The 20358-nt window shown below is 39.7% G+C and overlaps 1 protein-coding gene across 5 annotated transcripts in view; it reads right to left on the reverse strand.

Moving 5' to 3' along the window:
- Nucleotides 1–20358, reverse strand: part of LOC122551267 (E3 ubiquitin-protein ligase HECW2) — a 345727-nt gene that overhangs the window by 227569 nt on the left and 97800 nt on the right. The gene's annotated exons all lie outside the window — the stretch shown is intronic.

Below are 20358 nucleotides of genomic sequence, written 5' to 3' on the forward strand. Positions count from 1 at the left end.
TGAAATTAGTGTCAGGTTAACTGTTTTTATGCTGATACTGTCCACTCTATTATCTTGATAGTACAACATGTAGTCCTTGTGTAAACGACACAAGCTGAAGATGTCAGAACCGTAGAATCTTACTACTCCCAAAGGGAGACTATTCCAGATCAACAGTTTCACTGAAATTGATTACCAAGACCAGAGACATGCCAATGGCTGGTAAATCTGGTACATTAATCACAGGGAGTCTTTGAGCTCTGCACACTGGAAACCATTAGTACTTGTATTAGCAAAACACGAAACACAGTAAACCCTAGGGAGGTACTAACATTTTATTAATGTCACTGGATTGATAATCCAGAACCCCAGGCTAATGTTCTTTCAGGAACTAAAGCTGCCATTCTTATCTGATCTGGTCTACATGTGGCTGCAGGTCCACAGCAAAGTTGTTGATTCTTAACTACCTTCTGGGCAATTAGAGAGGAACAATAAATGCTGTACTAACCAGTTAATGCCCACATTTTTAAAAGTCCTCACTTAAACTGGTAGTTGATTTCCTGAAAATCACAACTAAGTGAAGCATGGTTTCCCACAGGAATTAAAACCAGAGTTGGGTTTCCTGTGTACATTGCTTACTGGAGGAAAAAAAAACAAGGTACAAATTGAAATATTGTACCATACATGTTCAGCACTGAGCATTCCTAATTCAAATAATCTGCAAAGTAAAATAAATCACTGAATATTACAGAAATACAGTTACTGGCACAGGAGTCTGCCTAACGAAGGTATTTTCCCCCCAAACTAGCCCTGAAATAAAAGGGAATAATTTTACTGCATGTGTACAGTATCAAACACACTGAAGACTTCAACAACTTCTGCATATCAAAAGCAGGCACTCCTGAAACTGATTCAAAATCTATTCTATTCAGAATGGTGATAGTGCCATACAACACAATGTAAGGCATTTCGTGAAGCTGCCCCTTCAATTTCATAAAGACTATGCTTACCAATATTCTCATAGACCACTGCATCTGTACCATGCAGATTGGTGAGGATAAAGTCAAGTATGTGTTTCCCTCTTGTTGGCTCCCTCACCACCTGCCACAGGCCCAGTCTCGCAGCCATGTCCTTTCGGAGCCGACCAGCTAAATCGTCTCCCTGCAGATTCTTAGTTTCTGTTTCCCCTCTACTTTTGATTTTCTTCGAGTCTTGGAAACTTCATGATTTTTCTAGTTTGTCTTGCATCTTCACAGTATTTCCTCAAACTTCTTTTCATCAGATGCTTCAAATCATGAGGGTTTAAATTCCCTCTTTGTCACCAAAGAAAGTAAAATATTAATTAAAAAACCCAAAACTTGAAAACTTGCATGTGGAGCTTCCAGAGATAGTGAATGCGAGGGTTTGTATTTTGTATTTTAGGTCAGAAAGTGACACTAAGCAAGTGGATACTAAGTAGGTTAGTGACGGAGTAAGGCTGTTGGTTTATATGTATCCAGTAGTGCACCAGCTAGTTTTGAAAAATTAGAGCTTGAATCATGTGAAGTGAATAAGGCAGATAGATTCACTCTACACTGGCTGGCACATTCGCTCAAAGGTTAGCAATGCTGCCTCACAGTGCCAGGGACTCAGGTTCGATTCCAGCCTTGGGTGACTGTCTGTGTGGAGCTTATGTCACACTGAATCCAAGACCATCGTTAATGAATTATTCTTTCCACATAAATCTGCCCGTAAGCCATTAGGGTCTTAAATGGGAAGAATAATATCACAATAACAAGTTTCACTTCCAACATCATCATTTTATTACAGGAAAAAGAATGACATTGTTCAATTTACAGATTAACTGTAATAAATGTCAGAATCAGTATGGTTATCCAGATACATGAATCTTCATAAACTCACCCACTACAGGATTTGAGCACATAATTGGGGCCAACATTTATCACCAGCCATGTTGTCTTTTAGAACATCAGAAAATGAGGTCTCAACTGTTTACTCATGCAGGAACCAACACATTAAATCAAAGCAGAGCAGGGAGTTCCACTGTGTTATTCATCAACAATAACTTATATTTATCAACCATTTCAGGTAGAAAATTGTCCCAGAGAATTTCAATGGGACGCAATCAGATAAAAATGGATCATTAACACAAAGGCAAATGCAATAGTAGAATATAGATATCAGAATTTAGGATGATTTGAAGTCTATGGATGGAAGTTTGCAAGGATAGCTTTTTTTTTAATACGCTCTTTGGAAATAGCTTATGGGTTAAGGCAAGCAATTATCACTCACCCCTAGTTGCACTGCAGTTATATTGAGGGGCAGGAGCTACTTCAGGAACTACTGTATGTTAAAGTTGTTCTCAAAATGCTGTTAGATAGCGAGTTCCAAGATTTCAATAGACTGACAATTGAAATAGTCAAGTATGGAGGTGACAAAAACATTGATGAAGGTTTCAGTCGAAAGTGGATTAACTTTACTATATGAGAGGTCTATTCAAAGGTCTGTGGAAAAGAAGCTGTTCTTTAATTAGTTAGTTCAAGTTTCCAAATTTTTGTATGTATATAGGGAGTCTCTGTAATTAATAGCATACAATATTGGAGGCTCAGCTCATTGCTGAGCTTGCAATTGGGTTCCTACTGAGATGGTGACAGGGAGGAAATGAAGACATTGGTTAGAGAGAGGGACAGAATCAGTGGCAAGGATACAGATTTGGTGACAAAGGCTGAGGGTAAGTGCATCAGATTACCCAACATCCACCCAGAAGAAACTCTGGCTCATTGCAAACTGGATGTCAAGTTGTCAAGTATCCAATCAAATAACACAACCATTGGAGGATTATCAATGTTTATCTTCAAATCAACATAACTAAAAATAAATTAATTATCATTTTCTCACTATGTGTAAAGTAACTGCATTGTTTATTTTCATGAAGATGTCCACACTTTAAGTGAATCACTGATGGTTTGGCACTTAGTGGTGTTTCAAGGATATAAAGAGAATATTTGTGGGTGGGATGCCAATCAAATGGGCTGCTTTGTCCTGGATGATGTCAAGCTCCTTGAGTGTTTCTTGGAATTGCACCCATCCCGGCAAATGGGGAGTCTTCCATCACACTCCTGATGGACAGGCTTTGGGGAGTGAGGTGGTGATTTACTTGTCACACTATAACCAGCCTCTGACCTGCTCTCATAGCCATTGTGTTTACATGACGAGTCTCTCTGTTTGAATTACTAATAACAAAGATGATTGTCCCAGGTTGTACACAAACTAAATGAGCTTCCCTCCACCCTGACAACATGGAACATCTGGGTCTCGTTCCGATGGCAATAAGAATAACACCAAGCCTAACTAGAGACAATGCTGGCAATGCTCAACATCTCATTGCGAGGCACAGAACCAAAACAAAAACAATCATTGTAAACATTTACTTGCATTGCTTGTGACATCAACCAATGCCAATGGTGCTAGCCATGGAAAATGTGACTGGGACTAGCAAAAGTTTCTAACACTTTTATTATTGGTAGCAGTGTTTTATAATATACAGAGCTGAAAATGTGTTGCTGGAAAAGCGCAGCAGGTCAGGCAGCATCCAAGGAACAGGAGAATCGACGTTTCGGGCATAAGCCCTTCTTCAGGAATGAGGAAAGTGTGTCCAGCAGGCTAAGATAAAAGGTAGGGAGGAGGGACTTGGGGGAGGGGCTTTGGAAATGCGATAGGTGGAGGGAGGTCAAGGTGAGGGTGATAGGCCAGAGTGGGGTGGGGGCGGAGAGGTCAGGAAGAAGATTGCAGGTTAGGAAGGCGGTGCTGAGTTCGCGGGATTTGACTGAGAAAAGGTGGGGGGAGGGGAAATGAGGAAACTGGAGAAATCTGAGTTCATCCCTTGTGGTTGGAGGGTTCCCAGGCAGAAGATGAGGCGCTCTTCCTCCAACCGCCGTGTTGCCATGGTCTGGCGATGGAGGAGTCCAAGGACCTGTTGTCCTTGGTGGAGTGGGAGGGGGAGTTAAAGTGTTGGGCTACAGGTTGGTTGGGTTGGTTGGTCCGGGTGTCCCAGAGGTGTTCTCTGAAACGTTCCGCAAGTAGGCGGCCTCTCTCCCCAAAATAGAGGAGGCCACATCGGGTGCAGCGGATGCAATAGATGATGTGTGTGGAGGTGCAGGTGAATTTGTGGCAGATATGGAAGTGTCCCTTGGGGCCTTGGAGGGAAGTAAGGGGGGAGGCGTGGGCGCAAGTTTTGCATTTCTTGCAGTTGCATGGGAAGGTGCCGGGAGTGGAGGTTGGGTTGGTGGGGGGTGTGGACCTGACGAGGGAGTCACGGAGGGAGTGGTCTTTTCGGAACGCTGATAGGGGAGGGGAGGGAAATATATCCCTGGTTATGGGGTCCGTTTGGAGGTGGCGGAAATGACGGCAGATGATCCGCTGTACATGGAGGTTGGTGGGGTGGTAGGTGAGGACCAGTGGGGTTCTGTCCTGGTGGCGGTTGGAGGGGCGGGGCTCAAGGGCGGAGGAGCAGGAAGTGGAAGAGATGCAGTGGAGGGCATCATCGACTACGTCTGGGGGGAAATTGCGGCCCTTGAAGAACGAAGCCATCTGGGTTGTACGGTTTTGGAACTGGTCTTCCTGGGAGCAGATGCGGCGGAGACGAAGGAATTGGGAATATGGGATGGCGTTTTTACAGGGGGCAGGGTGGGAGGAGGTGTAGTCTAGGTAGCTGTGGGAGTCAGTCGGATTTTATAATATACAGCCCCACACATTCTTCTCACAATTACTAGTTGGGCATCTCATCACTGCCAATTACCATACTAGATTCATAAGCAAACATCTAATTTTATTTTTAATTCGAAGTCGAATTACCAATCCAAAAAAGCACAGAAAAAAGTGTGTTGAGTCCCAAATGGAAAGTTGCATCACTTATCTTTTCATTCAGTTCACAACAACTAAAATACAGAAAAGCATTTCAAATGCAGAGTTAAAACATAATAGTAATTAAATAACTTCAGGAAGTACAGAGAGAATAGGTTTTAAGTCGTTGCAGATTTTATTGTGGCAGAACTAAATTTTAAAATTGCCTATAAGTCTGGTCTCGAACAAAGTTGAAAACCTACATTTTGGCCAAGAATAGTAATGGTTTCACTAAATGCTACAGTCTATTGCCAGGTTTTCCAATCACTCAGATCACACACCTCATTTGTACCTTGCAAGATGAAGACTCACATTTTAAGGGGGCTGATAATATTCTCAAAATGTTTCTAGTTGATGGCCCTTACGATCTTTGCATAAGGGAAAAGGTGGAGATTCACTTATGTATGACACCTGTACCCCTCCAGAAGGAACCCTGGAGATTTTACATGATGAGACGAGAGGAAGTGAGAGATCCAGGTTCGGGTAATCATCTGTTTTCATTTTTGTCACCCGACTCACTCATTCTTCCACATACAGGTATTAACTGCAGCATAAAAACACTGGAAGATTTAGGTAAATAAGTACTTTTTCACATCTATCTACCATAGAAATGTTTTTTTGCTAATGTGAGGTGGGTAAAAATCACTTCACTAGCACCTCATAACACTTGTTTATAAGGTCATTGTATTTAAGATTTGGTAATCTGAACTGAAGGTAGATCAAGAAAATTATCCATAAAAGAGTAAAGTGCAAACGCAATAATCCTTGTTGGTGCTGGTAGACCTGGGCAATAAATCATTAAATGACTAAATGTCTGTGGCATTGGGGTCTATGGAATAGGCCTGCCCTGGGCCTATTTACATAAAAAGAAAATCGAGCTCCTTGCCTTGGAGTGCAATCTTGGTGCTTGAACTACAATGCTGCCACATATAAAATGGATTTTGAATTATGGATCTACATTCCTGCATCTTAAAAATGTAGAACATCATGCAGCTGCATGTCAACTCAGCAATTTCACATGTTCCTTTAGGTTTCACTGCTACAGTTTTTCAATCTTTATTGAACCTCCAAACATCTGCAATCCTGGCTGTTAGCCAGAGCTACTGTAACAGACTGTACCTAATTGGGCATCTCTGTCATTGTCTCGGCTGTTGAAAACAAACAGGACAAGGAATTCACCAGTCAAGAAAGCAGCCCATATTTTACCGTTAAAATAATGGCAAGGCTATCAACGCCGCTATTAAAGACTAAATTAGACAATAATTTACAGCAGTCGCACAAACTGTCAAACTTGAAAGAAAGGAAGATACTCATCATTTGTCTCATTACTGCCAAAGCTTAATCATAGTAGCAACTCACTGACAAGGCTTAGCATTGAAACTCAGGGAATGGTGCGAAGTTGCTGCATTTAAAGTGATACCTACCAACCTGACCAAAAAAAAAGTTCCACCTTGGCAAACCATCTCTTTGACACCGAAAATAAATTTCTAGAAGTGCAGCTTCTCATTCCTTAAAATTCAGAAAGTTGTTTTCTATAACTTTTACTTTCTGCCTCTTTCATCCCTCCCTCTCTCAATCCAATCTTTATTTCATTTCTGTACACCAGCTGACATTAAATTAAATAATGTTATGGATCAGACCAGATCCCCTCAAAATATTTTAAGAATGTAGCCTAGATCCTAACTTTGCTTATTTTAAAGGTAGGTGTGAAGTGCGTATTCCAGATGTGGTGTCACTGGTCAAACTACTCAACAGCAAGCAAAACACAATTTATTTCAATACCGTAGCTAAAATACAAACAAAAGAAAGTGCAATTTTAAATAACTTAACAATTGGAAAACTTAACCGATTAACAGATACAGTACCTATTTCTAATTAAATGTTCCAATATAATAATGTGCCAAAACACACCCCTTGGCAAAAAGGTAAATTCAGACAGTTTCTTATATGCAGTTCTTCAATGTCCAGGAGGAAACAATATCAAGAGAGGTTTCAGAGAAGGTAGTAGCTAGGAATCATTTACTGAAGCTCCCAACCCTTCTGGGACCCCCAACAACTCTGACTGCTACAGCTAAAAAAAACTAGAAAGCCTGGTCCATGAGAACTGGCTACTCCCCTTCCATTGTTACAACCATTTTTTTAAAACCTAAAGGCATCCTAAGTTATTTACTTAAGCCGTTTTCAATAGTCAGTTCGGCACCTCTGCCTTTACAATCTCTCTTCAAAAAAGAAACCCAGGACAAAACAACATTTTTAAAATGACAGCGTCATTACAATCGTCAAAAACTTACATTTCCTGGTTCAGAATCCACATGCCTCAGTAAATCTTTTCAATCCAATTGGTTCAGGAAGGGTTATACAACCTTTTCATATTAGAGAGGGCGCATTTCAGTTTTCTCTTACTTGGCGGAGGGGTGGGCAGCAAGCAAATTTCAGAAAGAATTGGTTTGTCACAACAATAATCATGAATTTCAGGGAAAAAAATTCCAAAGCAATGTAATTATAAGTTAAATGAGTAATTAACAAAAAAGATCACTGAAAAGTGTCAACCAGCAGATATAATAAAACCTTTTCAAATATAAAGCAGAACATGGGAAAGAAAAATATAGACCATAAGATCTTATTACAAGAGAAAAGGGTACAAACAAGGGGCAAGAGAAGGGGTTGGGTTTACTCAGCCTTGGTTTGTCTCTGGTGGGTCGAACTTCAAGCTGACCTCAAAGAGAGTTCCCATAAAAATGGGGTCAGAAGTGGATTGCCTTTCACAGCTTATTTTTTACTCATGCAGTCAACTATCCTCTCCCCTGCTCTCACCCTACAGTCACTCACTCATCCGCCTAAACCTAAACTCAGTCCGTCACCCACTCACCAGTCTCCCAGTCACTCACTCAACTACCCAACATCAAGTCAATAAGCATATGCCAAACCCTAGTCATTCTTGTACCTCTTGCAGATTTAGCAATTAATATTATTGAGGAGGAGAATGCATTGGGTCTTGAAGGTGCTAAAGTGCTTCCTCCATCCAATCTGTGCGTGGCTTTGCTGCTATTTCAAACACTGTTCATCATGACTTCCCTTTCACATGACTGAAGATCTGTGAACTTTCAACCATTATTTCTTAGCCATCAACTCTCCACCTCCACTTGACAGCGTGCCCATCTCATACTCAGCACTTGACTCTCAATCATTTAAGGACTGAGATGAGGCGAAGCTACCACCCAAGGGTTGGAAATCTTTGGAATTCTCTTCTCAAAAGAGCTGGGATCTACAATTTTTGGTCTTTCAAGGGATAAAGTGAGCAGGCAAGGAAATGGAGCCTAAGGTCAGCCTTGAATATAAAAATGGCAAAGTAGGCTCCTCCTCCTCTTTCTTATGTTTTTACATTCATACCACTTCAAAGCCAAGTTAAAACTGATGGTGATAGCAACAATTTTGTTAATTACCAGTAAATCAAACTCCAATTGTGCAACATTATTTTTAACACAATGAGTGAAATTTTAGTCCCCTTCCCTTTGAATTGGTGCACTCAATCAGATTGGATGGTAGCAGCTGGGCTCCTGCTGCCTTCCACGTTTACAGCCAAATTAAACTTGAGGCAGGAAACTCCACGCCTGGCTTTCCTGCACCATTACCAATTGAGGTCACTAAGTAAACAACTAGTTTTAAGTATCTTCCCAGCCACTCATAGTATTCACTCAGGAGGGTAACTCACCACATGGGCAGCCCAAAAGGTTCAATAACCTCCACCTTCCCAACTGTTAGATAATTACAATTAACTAAATTAAGAAGACTGTAAGTAACTTATTAAATACATATTAAATATTCCCATTAACAGATCAATCAATTAATAAGTAACTTTGATTAAAAATAAATCTCATAGGAGAGCAAACCTCCATTTATGCTCATAACATAATGTCTAAACAAAATGCATCAAACCGCTAATTGCCCCAGAGACCTGTCAAAGAACAATTAGCCTCTAGCTGCCCATAAAATACACAGCTACCACACCTTGAATACATAATCACTGTAGAAATGTCTAGCCACTGAATCAGAATGCTGTTGTTTCAAGTCCCACATCAAAGACTTCAACACAAAGTCTTGGCTAGTACTACTCCAGTATTAAGGGAAAGAGATCACATTTCATATAAGACATTGTCTGAAGTCTTGTCTATTCTCTTAGGTGAATAAAAATGATCCATGTTGCATTTTCAAAGCAATAGAGGACTCTACCCAAGGTCCTAGACAATATTTGTTCCTCAATGAGATCCAAAACAGGTTTTTGTTCATTAGCACATTGCTATTTTTAGAATATTATAAGACCATAAGACATAGGAGCGGAAGTAAGGCCATTCGGCCCATCGAGTCCACTCCGCCATTCAATCATGGCTGATGGGCATTTCAACTCCACTTACCCGCATTCTCCCCGTAGCCCTTAATTCCTTAATATTGTGTGCAAATTGGTTGCTTCATCCTACAAAACAGCGATTGAACTTCTAAACCACAATTAACTGTAAAGTACTATTGAGAAGTCCTGAGGTCATGATTGATACTAGATAAATCCAAGTCTTCCATTTTTTCCACAATTATGCATTGCATGATTTAATACATACTTCTTGTAGAAGTGCAATGTGGTGGAATGTCAAAATGGTGCAAATCACAACAGGATTTTTATGTAATCCAGTTTTGACTCAATTTAATTCCAAAGAAAACTACAGGAAACTACACAGATATGCAAATTATGTCATTGGGGCTCATATAAGTATTGCAATTGTGAAAATGGCAGATGTTTCCTGTGCCTTTCAAAACGAACTTGGAAAGTGCAGTGCTGAATGGGAGGAGATCGGTCATAACTGTTTTCCAACCAGACATCCTGTTTATTCCATCAATACAACAATTTATAAGGTGCATCCAACCAAAAAACTTTGGCTACAAAATTGTTCATAAATCTAAATGTGGCCAGATCAATTAAAATTAAAAATATTGCAAGGTTATACTTATTGTTGGAAAGAAATGTTACATTTCTTTCACTTCTCACCACCTTGCTTGGTTTCAACAGAAGCACCATCCCGTTCCTATCAAAACAAACATGAACACAGGAAATTCTTCTGTCTATACAGGAAATGGGGATAGTTAGTCACAACTGAAGCAATGCTAAGCCCATAACAGATTACAGCTCACACAGGATGGCTAGCTTATCTGTCTATATAACAGTCATCGTTCTCAGAGGAAGAACTGTGTACAAAAGAATGCAGGAGGAAACCCTTATCAATAAACAATAATAAGCTAAAAGTGGGGGGTTGGTGAAGAGGGCTAACTTTACAGCAATGGTTCTGTAGATGGGATGCATTTACTGTATACCTATCCATCAAATAATCCCTCAACCAGATGAAAGGAGAAACTGGGTTAAAAGCAAAATGAAAACCCCACTATTTTGAGTAACTTAATGATGATTAGTGCTGTTCTTGCCCAAATAGCTGGTTAGATGTCCACTCCCAAAGTCCCTGTACACTCAATCTTCCTCACAGTGGCATGGGTCTTGGTGCAATGATTTTCAATGGTGTGCTCAGTTCTAAATGGGGGAACAGGAGAGCCAGATATTCCTGCAATTCTGAGGAACAGACTGAAAGACTTGCAATTTATTAGACTTATTCTAATCCAGAGACCCAGGTAATAGTCAGGGGAATCTGTGTTCGAAACTCAGAATAGCAAATGGTAGATTTTAAATTCAATAAAAATCTGGAATTAAGTGTCTAATGATGACCATGAAACCAATGTCAATTGTCATAAAAATCCATGTGGTTCACTAATGTCCTTAAAGGAAGGAAAACTGCCATCCTTAGCTGGTCTGCTCTATGTGTGACCCCAAGCTCTCAGCAACGTGATTGATTCTTAAATATTCTCTGAAATGGTGCAGCAAGCATTTCAGTTGAATGAAACTGGATGGACCACCTAGCGGCAATCCGAGGCACGGGAAACAACAATGGACAAACCAGCCCTGCAGACTCTACAAAGTCCTCCTTACCAACATCTGGGGGCTAATTGGGAGAGCTGACTTACAGGCTAGTCAAGCAACAGTCCAACATAGTCATACTCACCAAATAATGCCAAACACACAATATCCCATAGAATTACCATCAATGTCCCTGGACATGTCCTCTCCCAAAAAAAAGACTGACAGAGCAGAGGTGGTAAGACAGTGGTATACAATTAGAAGAGGGTTGCCTTGGGAGCCCTCCACATGGACTCCATGCTCCATGACTATCAGGTGAAACATAAGTGAGAAAACTGCCAACTGATGTCTTCACCAATCTGGCTGCCACAGTTAGGAATAGCTATCGGACAATCATTATGGAGACAAAGTCATGTTTTCATATCTCCAGTATGCAGCGCAAACATACCCATGCTAAATGGGATAGACTACAAACAGATCTAATAAGTCAAGACTGGGTACCTATATGGATCCATCAGCAGCAGCTTTTTTGTACTCCAACACAATCTATTAGCCCATAGCACAGCATATTACCCAATCAATTCCATCACTACCAAGCCAGGAGATCGACCTTGGTTCAATGAAGAGTGTCGGAAAAGTATCAAGCACATCTAATAAGAGGTGATGACCTTTGGAGCTACAAATAGGATTATTTGTTTGTCACACAGCACAAGCAGTAAGTGACTGTTAAGTGACAGTTAAGTGACTGCACAACTAATGGATCAGATCTATTCTCTGCAATCCTCTTAGAACCAGTCAGGAATGGCAAAGAACAGTTAGATAATATACTTGAGGAGGCTTCTCAAATATTCCCATCTTCAATGATCACATCAATGCATAAGACTGAAGCATTTGCAATAAAATTTCAGCAAAGTGCCAAGTTGACGATCCAGCTTAGACTCTCTCAGAGGTCCCCAGTATTACAGATGCCAGTTTTTAACCAATTCGATTCACTCCATGTGTTTTCAAGAAACGGTTGTAAGTACTGTATACTAGAAAGTCTACAGGCCCTGATAACATTCCAGTAATAATACTGAAGACATGATCTCCAGAAATTGCTGTGCCAATACCAAGCTGTTTCAGTACAGCTACAATGCCAGCATCTCCCTGACAACATGGAAAATTGCCAAGGTATGTCCTGTACACAAAAAGCAAGACAAATCCAACCCAGTCAATTACTGTCCAACAGTTTACTGTTGATCATCAGTAAAGTGGATGGAAAATACGAACAACAGTACTCACAAAAAGCACCTGCTCAACAACAACAAGTTCACTGGCACTCAGTTTGGGTCCTGCCAGGAGTCACTCAGCATCTGACCTCATTACAACCTTCATTCAGACATGCACAAAAGAGGTCAACTGCAGAGGTGAAGTGAGGGCGACTGCCCTTCAAATCAAGGCCACAATTGACCCAGTGCATCAAGTAGCCTTAGCAAAATGGGCATCAATGGTAATCAGGAGAAAACCTTTTAACGTTGTTGCTGTATTTTCCACTATCATTTCCACTGAAGTACTGACCAAAGCACCCAAACCAACTGTGTTTTGCGTGTTGTGTTCTGCAGTATTTGATATTTTAATCTATCTACTCTGTCTCATTATATTAATTATAACAAAACATCAGCCTTTCTTCCCAACTTAGATATCTTTGTATTTAACTGTCTGCTTGCCTACATAAGCCCCAACACCAACAATGATATCTGCAAATGTAAACATACAATAATTTTTGTTCTGAGCTCCAAATTACCTATACAATAATAAAATCCTATGTTATGTTACCCTCACCAAGGAAATTATTAAAACAATTAATTCGCAATACTGATTAAACTGCAAAGTGATACTATGACACAGATTCACAATGTCAAATACTACAACTACATCAGCTACTAAAACAACAGCAGCATTATGCCATTCCATCCCCTATCATAAGAACATAAGAAAAAGGAGCAGGAGTAGATCATTTACCCATTCAAGCCTATTCCTATATTCAATATGATCATGGTTGATCTTTAGCCTTAACTCGACATTTCTGCCTCCTACCCATATCCCTCAATTCCCTGAGAGACCAACAAATCATTTATCTTGCCCTTAAATGTATTCAATGATGGAACATCCACAACCTTTTAAGTGAAGAAATGATTTGCCCCAAGACTGTGTTCCATCATGTTCTAGATTTCCCAGCCATTGGAAAGCAATCTCTCAGCTTCTCTCATGTCAAGTCTCTTGAAGATTGTGCAAAGAGATCACCTCCCATCCTGCTAAACCTCAGACTGCAGAGGCCCCCTAATTACTCAACACCTCATCAGAGGATAATCATTTCATTCCTGCAACCAACCTAGCAAACTGTTGCTGCAAGCATTGCCTTCCTTAATACAGAGAAACTTTACACAGTAGTCCAGGTGTAATATCACCACAGCCCTGTACAATTACAGCAAGACTTATTGATTCTTGTTCCCTAATCCCCCGCAAAAACTTCAATATGCTATTTGCCTTCCTAATTGCTTATTATACCCACATGTTAACTTTCACGTTTCTTCTACAATTACATCCCTTTGAATTGAAACATTTACACATTTTACAGCTTTTAAAAAAACATTATTATTTTCTATTTATACTACCTAATGAATAACTTTACATTTCTTTGCCTCTACTCTATTTGTTACCTGGTTGGCTATTCATTAAACTGTCTCTATCTTTGTGAAGCCTCTGTGTCTTCCTCACCTTGCTCACCATTCAACTTTGTATTATCCATAAACAGACACATTAAGATATGATATGTCTTCTTCTGGGTCATTAATATCGATTACAAAGAGCTGAGGTCCCAGTTCCTTTTTGTACTACTAGTTAGAGCCTACTAATTTGAAACTGCTTAGCTTAGCACTTCTCTCTTCTTCCTGTCCATTAACTAATCCCCTATCGATTCTAATATATAATTTCCAATTCAATAAGCCTTTACGTTGCCTTATGTGTGGCACTTCATTGAAGCCCTTTTGCAAATCCATACATACTATATGTACTAATACTCTATACACACACACACATACATATATATTAATCACATCACACTAAGCCCTTATTTACCCTTCTAGTCATGTCATCAAACAAAACCTAATATATTTGTGAAATGCAATTTCCTTTTATAAAATCATATTGACATTGTCTGACCAATGATTTTCCATGTATTCTGATAAGATTAGTAAAGAATTACAGTAATTTCCTGATGACAGGCTAACTGAACTGTAGTTTCATGTTTTCTATCTCACTCCTTTCTTGAATCGTAGTGTTAAATTTGATTACTTCCAACCAAGTGGGACAGTTCTAAAATCTAGGGAATTTTGGAAAATCATAACTAATGCATCCACTATCTGTCCATCAATCTCATTTAGACACCCAGGCTGTAGACCTTGACATCCTAGGCATTTGTCAGATTTAGGAGAAAGTGAGGATTGCAGATGCTCGAGATCAGGGTTGAAAAATGTGACACTGGAAAAGCACAGCAGGTCAGGCAGCATCTGAGGAGCAGGAGAATCAATTTTTCGGGCATAAGCCCTTCATCAGGAATGTCAGATTTAATCAATTCTGGCATCTTGAGTACTGCTTCTCTGCTGACAAAAATTACCTTAACTTCATCATTCTATCAGACCATAAGCTAATCTCTATTTCTGTGCGTAATGTCATCTTCTACTGTGAATATACAATATTTGCTCACTGCCTCTGCTATTTCCTCATTCCCCATGATAATTTCTCCAGTTCTTGCCTCTAACAGAGTAATACTTACTTTAGCTACTCTCCTCCTTTGTATATAAATGTAAAAGCTCTTACAATCTGTTCAGGCTAATTTATTCCCATGTTCTATGTTCCCCCTTTTATCAAACTGTAGATTATCCTTTGCTGGTTTTGTAAACATGCCCATTCCTCAAGGTAACTAATATTTCTTGCAACATTGTAAGCCCTTTGTTTTCAGCTCATACTAGCCTTAACCTCCTTGGTAAGCAGATGATAAATTCTCTAGTCTTGTTGAGATTTTGTTTTCAAAATCATCAATATCAAACTTTTCAGTTCAAAATAATTTCCTTCTATTCTTGCTGCAAACCTCACCATCTACATCTTATTGAATTAAACTAGCACAATTCCCTTTCTCTGCTCTTTTATGCATATGCCTTTTATTCATCACGTCATATTATTTTTCACCAGTTCTCATAATTTGCTTCAGTTATTCCATCCATCCTCTTACCACCGTAATCAGAAAACACTACCTGATGAAGGAGCAGTGCTCCGAAAGCTACTGCTTCCAATTAAACCTGTTGGACTATAACCTGGTGTTGTGTAATCTGTAACTTTGTACACCCCAGTCCAACAACGGCATCTCCAAATCATCAGAAAACACTGCTGATATCGCGGTTCTCGATTCCTTCACTGTCGAACAGGTTGTCCACAAATCCAGAACTGGATGAACAGAAATTTCCTCCAATTATATACTGCAAAGGTCAAAGGCATTGAATGGATTTTACGGGCAACATTGGGAACAGTTGGGAGCAAAGTGGTCAGAAAAGCACCATGCAGAGAATGGAGCAATTGAACAGTTTGTGTGCCGGAGGAGAGTGCAGCAGACTGAGAGCGCTGGGGAGAGTGGAGGAAATCGACAGGGCCAGGGGAACTAGAGGAAACCTACAGGGCCAGGGGAAACTGGAGACGACCGACAGGGCCAGGGGAGAGTGGAGGAGACCAAGAGAGCAAGGCTGGGAGCAGAACTGATGGACAGTGCCAGGTTGTGAATGTGGAGATGTAAAATTGTGCCAGTTAGATGCAGACCGAGAGCACCAAACCCAAAGCAGGCTTAGGTTAGAAGCTGACTAGCCATACAAATAACTATGGTTTCAAGTAACCCATTAAAGCTCTCAATCTCTACCAACTAGAAGAACAACAGCAGCAGATACACAGGAACCCAACCATTTGCAAGATCCTCTCCCAGTTACTCACCATCCTGACTTGGAAACATATTGCTGTTTCTTCAATGTCTCTGTTTAAAAATCCTGGAACTCTTTCTCCAACAGCTCTGTGGGAGCACCAAAACCTCAAGAATTGCAGTAATTCAAGAAAGCAGCTCACCAACACTTTCTCGAGAGCAGTTAGAGAAAAGGCAATCAGTGCTGGCTCAATCAGCCACACTCTTACCTTACAAATGAATAAAAAACTATTTTAAAATGTAGATCAATTCATGAGCATAAGCTTGAAGCCAATTTGATAATGTATTCTATAATTAGTGTTTAATGAATAAAGAATAAATCTAAAGGATAAAATTAAAATCAATAATAAGGGATAATAATATTAAGAGTTATGAATTTTTCAGTAAATGAACATCTACTGTATGTCGATTCTAAGTTATGTAAAACTTTTCCATTAACTTTCTATTTTAAAAAGTGACATCAACACAGAACAAACAGTCGATCTGTAAATAGCCCATTTTTATTTATTCAGTGGTATGTTGAATTGTGTTAAGTCAGTTAATAGTCTAAATGAATAAAAGCTAGGCAGGGCATCTCAGACCCATGGTGTGCATACCCTGTTTCACTTGGGAAGTCCAAAACACTTCTCACATCCTGAGCAATGACTTGTTCAGGAAACATGCTCATCAGCAGGAACAGCTCAAGCAGCTAGTGGTTTCTCTCCAGTGCATATGTGAATGGGAGAGCTGGCTTTTAGATTTTGAAATCCCAGAGTTTAAGATGAAACAGATAGATTAGGGACTGAGTGACAAGCAGACAGTGAAGATCAACAAGGCAGGTAGTGCACGAGTGTCCCAAGTGCATCCCACTCTGGTGAGAGTGATGGTTCCTCTTGAGAGTGCTGCTAAAGGTCAAGTCTACTGAGCTGGCTCAGGAGGAGAAGGGAGAATATTCAATAAGTAATAGTGACAGGGGATTCTGCATACAGGGGAATAGCCAGATATTTGTGCAGCCACAGAGAAATGAATCCAGGATGGTTCGTTGCCTCCTGAGTGCCAGAGACAAGGAGGCCACTGAGCAGCTGCAGAACATTGAGCAGAGAGGAGGGTAAACAGCCAGTGGTCATTGGCCACATTAGGACCAATGACAAAAAAGGGGCCATGTCCTGCTGCCAGGCTTTAGGCAGCTTGAAAAGAAAACAGCAAGCAGAACCACAAAGCTTATAGATAACCCTGATGCCACATGCCGGTGAGCATAAAAATAGGAGGATGGAGAGATCCATGCATGCTTGAAAAGATAGTGCAGGGGGTGGGGGGTAGAGTCTTAGATTGCTAGGGTACTGAGTCTAATTTTGGCAGAAGCAGAAGTGTATGGGCTGCCTGGACTGGCTTTGTGCAGGTACAAACCAACATGTTCATGGGATAGTTTATTAGAATTTTTGTGAAGGAATTAAATGTACTTGGTAGAGGAAATGGAAACCAGTGGGTAACATTAGAGAGAAAAACCAAAAGTGCACAAAGAATTGGGAAAACTTTCTAGCATTACGCCAAGAAGTAGCAAGTTATTAAAATGGGGTCAAAGTAGAAGGGAATGCAGTACGATCTAAATTAGATATAGCTCATGTACTATAAACTATTTATGTCCTGTAGTTTTTATGATAACTGTATGAAGTATTATTTACACAAAATACCAACTAACTGTTCTAATTTACATACTGTACACACAAACAATAACATCTATTTTATATACCGAAACACAAGCAAAACCATAATGCAGTATATCTTGTAAATTTAGCCCCGTTACACAATTCTATTTACCAAATGGCATGCTGACACTTGAACCCCTGTGATTTTATCCTTCAACTTTTTGTCTTTATGGGAAAAAAATGTTTTTCAAAGTGTAATGGATGATTAATTGAAAAGAGATCAAAATACTAGACATCCATATTGCAAAGCAAAAGGATTAATACCACAACTCCTTCTTGAAATGTAATTGTCTGAAGTCATCTTTACATCTATATTGAAAGAAATGAACTGTGAGGAACCAAATCTCATTATGCTAATACTGCAAAGGATTATTCTTTTCATAAAAGGTTAATTACTTCTTCACTTGGGAATTAAAATGTCAAAAGTCTGACATTGCAAGTTTTGAGCTCTTTCACTAATGATCCCAAAGGAAATTTGCATTGTGCAAGGAGAGAGGGAGGGAGGGAGGGAGAGAGATTGAGAGAGAGATGGAAGCATTAGCTTTATTTCTGAATCAGCTTATCGGCTTTTAAAACTATAATTTCATTGCTCTGCAGCACATTCGACATATTGCAGCATTTACTCGGCAAACTGAACAAGCTGAGGTCTTTCACAGGATAAAGACAACAGTAAACCATTGAAGCACTTTGCCCATAAGGTTCCAGTTCCATTCTGGAAAGCTCTATGAATCACCAGAATTACCTTATCCTGCAAGTTAATACATTTCTAAGGAAATATGTATCAAAAACATGAACAGGAAAGACTTTATTTAAATGAAGAAAATCCTGTACCATGCTAACAAAGAAGTCGACAAAAAAAGTAATGTATTGAGATTTAGTTCTTCAACCTGAGCTCGCAAATGTCAATAATGCATTCTTTTGGAAATGTTGAACTTAGTTTTTTTTTAAATGTCCCATTTTGAAGCCGGATGGATTAGATAGTTTGTAAACTCTAACAGGGGTTTTATGTTTGAAACGATTTTCTATGAATGCATTATAATTTGGATTTCTTTTTTTTGGTATTACATTTTGTTTAGCTAATCTTTTAGGAATAATGGAAATAAATTAAGATATTAATGAATATATATAACACTCAGTCTTCTGAGAAAATGCCTATTTTTTTGGCAAGTCTTTCTGCCTTTTATAGCAATAGTCCATGAATTACTACAGCGTAAAATTAATTGTGATTTTAGCTGTGAGCACTTCTCTCAAGACTGTATCCATTTTTAGACCTTGCAATCACAGTCAGATTGTATTAAAGCAGAAAACAACAGGCTCTAAAGGTTACATTGCAGGAGGAGTTTTTGGGTTGTTTTCGATCAAAAGACCACATGAAACAGAAACAGAAGGCTGTTCAGTTCCTTGAGCCTGCTCTCCCATTCAATAGGGCCATTTGACATTTCTCAAATCAATTTTCTTGTATTTTCTCTGTAACTCTTCAAAACCTTACTGGTAAGGAATTTATCTCAGCCATAAATATACACAAGGATTTTATTCCCAGCTCTCTGTGGTGAGGAATTCCAAAGACACACAACCCTCTGAGAGAAGAAATTCATTAACATCTCAGTTTAAACTGGTGGCCCTTTCTCCTGAGACTATCCCCTCTAGCCCTAGATATCCCCATTAGGGGAGACATCTGCTCAGCATCTACCCTGAAGAATCCATTCTGTTTTAATAAGATCATCTCCCATTCTTCTGAACTCTAGTGAGTAGAGTCACTATCTATTTAGCCTTTGCTTATAAGACAATTCCCCACCTCCCCCCCCCCCCATACTGAGGATCATCCTAGTGAACCTTCTCTGAACTGCCTCCAATATATTAATATCTTAAATACGGGGACCAAAACGGCTCAAAGTACTCCAGATGTGGCCTCGCCAATACTTTGTACAGCTACAGTAAGACTTCCCTACTCTTATACTCCAACCCCCTTGAAATAAGGGCCAACATTCCATTAGTCTTCCTGATTATCTGTTACACATGTGTGTTGTCTTTCTGTGTTTCACGTAAAAGTACCCTCAAGTCCTTTGTGTTTCAGCTTTCTGCAGTCTTTCTCCATTTAACTAACATTCTGTCCTTTTGTTCTCCCATCCAAAATGAGCAACTCTACACTTTCCCATATTATTCTCCATTTGCCAACTTTTTGCCTTACTTGACATCTCAATATCTCTCTAAACCATTTGTATCCCTCTTGCAACTTCCCTTTCCACCTATTTTTGTCTTGTCTGAAACTCTGGCTACAGTAATTCACTTCCTTCCTCCAAGTCTTTAATGTATATTGCAAACAATTGCAGTCTGAGCACTGAACCCTGTGCAATCCCACTGGCTATAGGTCGCCAACTTGAGAAAGAACTCCTTATCCCCACTTGCTATTTCCTACTCATTCACCAATCCTCTATCTATGCCAATGTACTACCTCCAACATTGTGAACTTGTGTTTTTGTTTCAGACAAGCTCAATGAACAAATCATGAGGGGATGCATACCATAAACATGATCATTTGCATTATTACTTGACACCACCAATTACGTTATTATAGGTGTTGGATTGTTCAAACAAAATCACTCAACTGTTACTCTGAATATTTATTTTGTTAAAGGAAAGCCAGTTAATTAGTGGCCTTATCTCAGTGAATGTTTTGTAGATGGGAGCCTATCATATTGTTGCATTGGGTTAAGCCACCATGCAAGGAAATTCCAGGTGTCTCGAAATGCTCTCACATACAAGGGACATGAGATCAACTTACAGGTGCAACTCATCCCAATGAACCAGAGAAAATATCTGCAGCAGACACACATTTTTAG

The sequence above is a fragment of the Chiloscyllium plagiosum genome, unplaced genomic scaffold (assembly GCF_037043375.1).
Source record: "Chiloscyllium plagiosum isolate Xiang-an unplaced genomic scaffold, Cpla_swu_hap1 HiC_scaffold_7, whole genome shotgun sequence".
NCBI classification, from domain to species: domain Eukaryota; kingdom Metazoa; phylum Chordata; class Chondrichthyes; order Orectolobiformes; family Hemiscylliidae; genus Chiloscyllium; species Chiloscyllium plagiosum.